The sequence below is a fragment of the Lygodium microphyllum genome, unplaced genomic scaffold (assembly GCF_053477565.2).
Source record: "Lygodium microphyllum isolate KBCC unplaced genomic scaffold, Lygodium_microphyllum_v1.1.10 scaffold_78, whole genome shotgun sequence".
Classification (NCBI taxonomy): Eukaryota; Viridiplantae; Streptophyta; class Polypodiopsida; order Schizaeales; family Lygodiaceae; genus Lygodium; species Lygodium microphyllum.
The window spans coordinates 483,599-490,784 of NW_028229561.1; positions in this window are offsets into that span (position 1 = coordinate 483,599).

Genomic DNA, 7,186 nt, shown 5'->3' on the forward strand with positions numbered 1-7,186 from the left:
AGGTAGGCATAACCAGCTTGGAGTGATGGAGCCCTAGTGAGGCCCTTGGGGAGTTGTGACACCAATGAATCTAGTTTGGCAATTACAAGCATTGATTTTAATTGAAATTTTCTTTATTTCCATGGAAGTCAAAAATAATTGATGCTACATTATCAATCATCCATTTGAAAATAGGGTGGTAGAATGACGCTTCCCCACACTTGGACTTTCAATTTATAAAAAAATTTCAACTTGAATCCAATAATAAATGCATGGTGATTTAAACTCATATTTCCATCAACAATTGAACCAAATATTTTTTTAACTCAATTGTTTGTGTTTTTTCCATTCCCAATGTGTTTTTTCTTTCCCATTTTTTTCACACACACAACACACACATAGAGCATACATGAAGCTTCACTCATATATGACTGTAGAGTGTATACATATACAAGGGATGCCCAAATGTGGCATTTGGCCCCATCAGTCTTTACTCCAACAATTGGTCCTATTAAGGCATATTACGATGCTTGTAAACCAAGAAAGGGTGGAAACATCACAAATTTAAATAGAAAGAAAGGGTGGCAATAGTCGGTGTGGCAACTAAGGTGTATTATGACACTTGTAAACAAAGAAAGAGTGGCAAAATCAAAAATTGAAGTAGCATTTCACATGGCACAAAATAAAAACAAAGCCATATCTACCAATAACTATCGGTATACATGCTAAATGGAGGCAAACAAATTATTTTTTCAATGATAAGTGGGTAGCAAAAGTTTAGGCTAGCCAATATAAAGTACCTTGCATATGCCTCTTTATTAGAACAAAATATTTATGAGGAGCAATACTCATAACTATCCTTTTAGTTTGGTTCCTCCCATATTCTTCTAGAGAATGGTCTCTTTGTAAGCTTGATTGGAGTCCTCTTATTTTTAAAGGAGGTCTTTGCCTTTTCAATAGTTGAAACTTCCTTTGGCTTTGCTTCATCTTCTTTTGTGTTTTCCATACTGAGGTTCATCTGTGTTTAACATATTTTCACCTCTTCCATCACTTTAACTTCTAGATTAAGTATTATATCCATGAACCTAATAAGATGGTGCTTTCCATAACCATCCAAGAGCATCAGACTTCTTATTCTATGTGCTGAAGCATATGCAATCTTTGAGAGAAAAATTTAGAAATATGATGGACTTGCACATGTATTGGTAGTGCATGAGAACAAGCATTAATGGTTAGCATGGAAAAGAGCATGAAAACTAGCTCTAGAGTGGTGAAAAAGCAAGAATTCACAAGTGGAACTTTAGATAGAGGGTTTAGTGGGAAATGTCATCTACCTCACCTATGATTTAAGAAATTCTTTGCTCTCACTAGTCTCTATCATTGTGCCACTCTCTATTTTTTACATTATCTTGCTTCCTCTCTCTCTATTATTGTTAACCACATGCTGGCACAACAAATACACACACATACAATCCACCTTGATTGCTAGTATCCTCTTGATCTCCCTGATTGGATTTCCAACATGGTATCAAAGTGTTAGCATTCTTGGCATTAGCATGGCATTAGCTTTTTACCTTCCCTCTTCAAATTTAAAATCCTAGAATTTATGTATGTGTGCACGTGTGCATGCATGCATGTGCATGTGTGCATGCATGTGTGTGTGTGTGTGTGTGTGTGTGTGTGTGTGTGTGTGTGTGTGTGTGTGTGTGTGTGTGTGTGTGTGTGTGTGTGTGTGTGTGTGTGTGTGTGTGTGTGTGTGTGTGTGTGTGTGTGTGTGTGTGTGTGTGTGTGTGTGTGTGTGTGTGTGTGTGTGTGTGTGTGTGTGTGTGTGTGTGTGTGTGTGTGTGTGTGTGTGTGTGTGTGTGTGTGTGTGTGTGTGTGTGTGTGTGTGTGTGTGTGTGTGTGTGTGTGTGTGTGATTGTTTTTCACTCCCCTTCTTTCAATGTGTTTGTGGTGCCATATCCTCCATCTTCCATGGCCATGTCCCCTAACTCATAGCACCTCTCTGCTCCTTTGCTAATTGATTTTTAGGGAATTTCCATGCATTCTCTCTAAAGTGCTTATGTCATTGTGAGTCTCCCTTTTTCTCTCCTAACATATCTCAAGATTTTTTAGGGTGAGCTCCTGCATGGCTCAAGAAAGCTAGAAGATGGACAAGGATGAGATTGGTTGCAAACCACCTAAAGGTCCTATGTTTTGTACAAATAATTATGATTTCTCTGGTAGTGTCACCACCATGAAATTGTGCTCCAAATGCTATAGGGATCTTGTCTTAGAGCAAACAAGGGCACCAAAAATCACAACTGATGTGTAGATGAAGGATGCAATGGAGGCACTACTAGAGGCAACAAAGCTAAAGAAAGGTGAAGATAACGATAATGTAAGTAGTGAGGATCCTCATATTTTGCAGCCTTCTAATGATGGATTTGCCTCATTTACACTAATATTTCCACAAGAACCTTCACATCAACTACCAAGTCAATGCTTTACTTGTAACAATTATGTTGGATTGGTAGGATTCAAATGCAAATTTGGTTTGGAAATTTGTTATTTCTTTCCATTGGGAAGGAAAATATGAAAATTACTTATATTTTGAAGTCTTGCAAAACTACAAGAACCAACAACAATTTTAATATGAAAGGGACATTTGCCTCGATCAAGATAGATCCAAAAACTTTCTTGTAGAGTTCTTTGGGTACATGTGCTTTAAATGTATCATTATGGAAACAATCACTCATTGGTGGATCTCTCTACTAATGTCTAGTGGATGGCTAGACTTTATTGGACTTTACATTGATTGTTGGTTGGAGGTCACTCCGTGGAGTGCATGCCAATTAGCATAACATGTAGCTTCTACACTTGGCCTTTTAAGAAATTTTCTCTACATTAGCATGTGAAAGTTTTTGAAGAAGAAAAACCAAGGGAGGACTCCATCGACATGAAGAGCTTTAGACAGACTCAATCTAGTGGACATCACCAAAAACCACAAAGGACCTAGTACCTTGGACATTAATGAAAGCTAAAATGTTTTAATAGTTCTCTATTCTAGTAGCTCGTTGGACAAGGGTTCTTGGAATAGTGGTTAGTAGCTTAATAGCCAAGATGTCAAAGTCAATGCTTTCTTAGAATAGTAGCTTAGTAGCCAAGATGTCAAACTCAATGCTTTATTGTGATATTAGCTTGATAGGCAAGATGTAAAACTCAAGTGACAAGTCCTTGATGTAGGCTCAACCTAAGAGGATGAGCCCAAGAAACGCTATGTTTGGACCATGGGAGAGTATTAGAAATATTGTGGTTCTACACATCTATTCTTATAGTGCAAAAGCATGGGCGATAAGGGAAGGACTTGGTGCACCAACTTAAATGCCACAAAATGTAACAACTTCAACCATTTCAAGAACCTCTTCATTAAGAGATTCTCAGAGGTAGCGTACTCCGACAACCTGATTGTATGGCTCATGAACGTGAAGCAGAGATATGATGAGGATATCAAGGATTATGTGACCCATGTGAGGAGTCTCTTTAAGAGAATCCTGACAAACGAACGACCCATGGAAAGAGAGGTGTCCAGGTCTTCATCAACAGACTACTAAAAGTGAGGAACTCTACAAGGCCTTGGCAAGCAACTCAAGCTTGCAACGAGACGCGCTAAGTAGGGTCTTTGAAGAGTCCACTCAAGTGGATGAGCAGCTCAAGGAGAGGAACTCCAGGAGCTCAAACCAAGACGAGACTAGCTCTAGAACCCTAGAAAGGGAAACCACATCCAGCGAACAATCAGTCTCAAATAGCCATGATAAGGGAAAGAGTACTGATCAAAACTAGGAGTTAGCATAGGAGTTAGCAGAGATGAAGATGGAGATAGCAAGGCTACAAAAGAAATGGTGAGGAGACCAATGTGCCCACATATCCAGTGTGTGTATTGTGGCAAAAATCACATGCCAGCTGAGTGTCAGGACCTTAGATCCCAACCTTGAACCAATTGTGATAGGTTCGGTCATGATGCCACGCATTGCAAACTATCGAGACAACTCCCATACTCACAACCTTACAACCAACCTTACTACCTAGGAATATCCTGCCAAAAAATTTTGGGAGGGGAGCCCCATTGGCTCTCTTGGAACCTAATGATGCTAAACCAACCATTCCTAGGATGGAAATAAATCCCACGGGCATACCTCAACCATCTGGACCTTTTGTAACCCATCTAGCGAGAGGAGAGATGCTCTAGTCCATTATGTGGAGGAGCGGACTGATGAAACACCCTATGTGAGCCCTTATGTCTCATATGACAAAGAGGGCAATCCAATCCTCATGGATTATCATCGACCAATGTTGGTCATAGCACTAGGTAGAGACAAAGGCTTAGGGGGGCAGACCCAAGAATTGATTTCTTGTTGGAATTGTGGTCACCTAGGACACATCTCCTCACGTTGCCCCAAACAAGAGTAGGCTAATCGAGAAAAGGCCGATCTTAGATGCCCAGAGTGTGGAATCACTCACTTATTTTCTGAATTCCCTAGACAAAAGCCACCCTCTAGTGCAAAGAATGAGCCATTAGTACCATTGGGATTATTTGGAGTTGAGACATTTAATAGAGAAGACACACCTATCCCGTTACACGTCATGACTCGGCACAAACAAAGCAGATTAGCATATCACTACCTAAACCTAGCAATCTAGACATAGCCTTGATAGGAAAAAAGAGCCTTAGGCAAAGGAAGAAGAGGATGGATGCCAAGGTCACACTTAAAACAAAGGGTGCAATGACATTACCCATAGGAAAGAAAGTCATCGATGCAGAGGCAGAGACATCTGCTCCAAGGACTGCTAAGAAGGGGAGTGCAAAGGTCGGGGAGTGCCCCAACCCAAAGCACCAACTCAAGGCCATACAGAAGGTCAAGGAGTGGGTGAAAGAGGCCCAAGAGCACCTTAAGGATGTTGAGGCCATCTTGGAGGATGAGATCGATGATTTCTCGAGCGTAAGTACACTAGCTACTTCGCCCCCACAACCAAAGTCGAAAGACATGTCTTCACCACAATCAGTGTTGCTTAGACGAAGTTTAAATGCTACGGGCCAGCAAACAAGGAAAGCCATTGGCCAAGGAATGCAGGCCTAGAAGAAGAGCAAGCAGCTAGCAATCTTCTTACAATGCTAATAACCACCCTAGTGACTCTAAGCTTAGGAGATTTGCTTGGGCAGCATCCGACGTTATGGTAAGAACTGAAGCAGTGGGTTGAAGGACCAATGGAATAAGGGGCAGCTAACCTACACGAACATGACGTGGTAACTCAAATACCCAATCTGAGTCTGCACTCAATGTCAAAGTCTTTACACATTAATGCTTTTTGCGAGGGCACAAAGATACATGCAATCCTACTAGTCCTAACATTAGAGAGGAGATGCCACATGAAAAGAGATCGTGGACACAGGGGTAGGAGTCAGTGTGCTTAGCCATACAACACTCTAGGCTTGGGGTAACCCACCTCTATTGAGAATGCTAGGTTTAATATTACACTAACCAATGGAATGAAAATGAGTCCATTCGAAGTGTTGAAGAATTGGCCGTTGAAGATTGCAGGTGTCTAGTTTTCTATGAACTTCATTGTCATGAAGGGAGTGGATTATGATATCATGTTAATCTGACTCTGGATACGCAATGCATGAGTTATAGAAGACTAGGGCAATGGTCTAATTTTCCTAAGCAACCGAATGGAAGTAGTAAGGGTAGAAATGGACACTTAGAAGACTACATCAATCGACTTAGATGCCATCTCAACCATGCTGAAGGGTGATGCACAAGTTAGAAAATCATACGGACCACTCACCAAGTATATCCCTTGTCCTGAGGATGAGCGAAATTGGATACATGTGCTAGCCACAATCAATATGCCATTCTTGAATAGTGAGGAGTTTGAGCAAGCCGCTAAGGCAATTTGTAAGCCTAGTGTCATGCCCCCAGTGTTGAAAACACGGATCTAGAGTATGGCAGGAGCTATGGAGGTTGGAAGATGAATACAAAACTCATGATGACGTAGACAATGGACTGACTATTACATAAGTGAATTAGGTTCCAAGATGGAAGCTTGGACTCATAAACACAATCTTATGTTAGACACTGAGACAATGACACTAACTAAAAGAAGAAATCATCATGATATATTGCATTCAACTCTTGAAAGTGATAGTCAAGTACAATGCTTTATAGTAGTTGGGTTGTTCCACTCTCCTCACTGTGCATATGGGATTTAGACATATCTTCCTAGAGCTTCTAGGCCATATATCTTTGTCATATTTCTCATAAAAATCCACTTATGGGCAACCCTCTTTTGAGCACATATGCAACCTCTATGGGTATACATCTCAATCATCATTTGCTATTCTCAACACCCCCCTCAAATGATGAGTCTCTACCCTTGTTGGCTTTTGCCCCCCACACATGATGACATGGCCTGGGAGGCTAGCTCTTTGGCAACCTAGTTAAGTTAAGGCTTGAAACTTTACATTTTGGTAAAGGTTTTTACATTTACTATGGAAAACAAGATCCACTATGGGAGATAGAGACCCACTATGGAAAAAAAACATATGAAAGATGTTGAGAATGTAAGCTTTGGTGTTTGCAGGTGTGTATATGTGAAAGCACTCTTATGTGCTTAAGATTGTATGGTGCAAGAATATAGATGAGAGATGTGGAGTGAAGTGTTCCACATAGGTGCACACATGTAAAGTGTGGGTTGTATGGTGTCACATGGGAACACACATGGAAAGTGTGAGGCTACATAAATGAGGCCTTATCTCTTCTATAAAAGTATAGCCATTGTATGCAATGAAAAAATGAAAGAGAACATTTGTTGAGTGTGCATATTGTGTACCTTCTGTCTCTAGCCATGGAGTTCCTTTTCTATTACAATCCTCCGTGATAATGTGTCAATCATTTTGTACACCCCATGATCAACCCCACATTGGGTTTCTTGACAAAAGATACAATGAAAATTCTTTAGAACAATTTGTCAGAGTTGTTGATGGTAGCGGAAGCATCTTCTTATTCTTCTTCATTCATGAACTCGTTTTGGTGATGATCATTCTACATCTGCTATGCTCTTTTTTTGTGGAAACATTCACTGGTTGTATGGCCATTCGTCTTGCCACAGTAATGACATATAATATGATTTTTGTTGTTGGTGCTGAGTCCTCGATCACAGCCTTTTG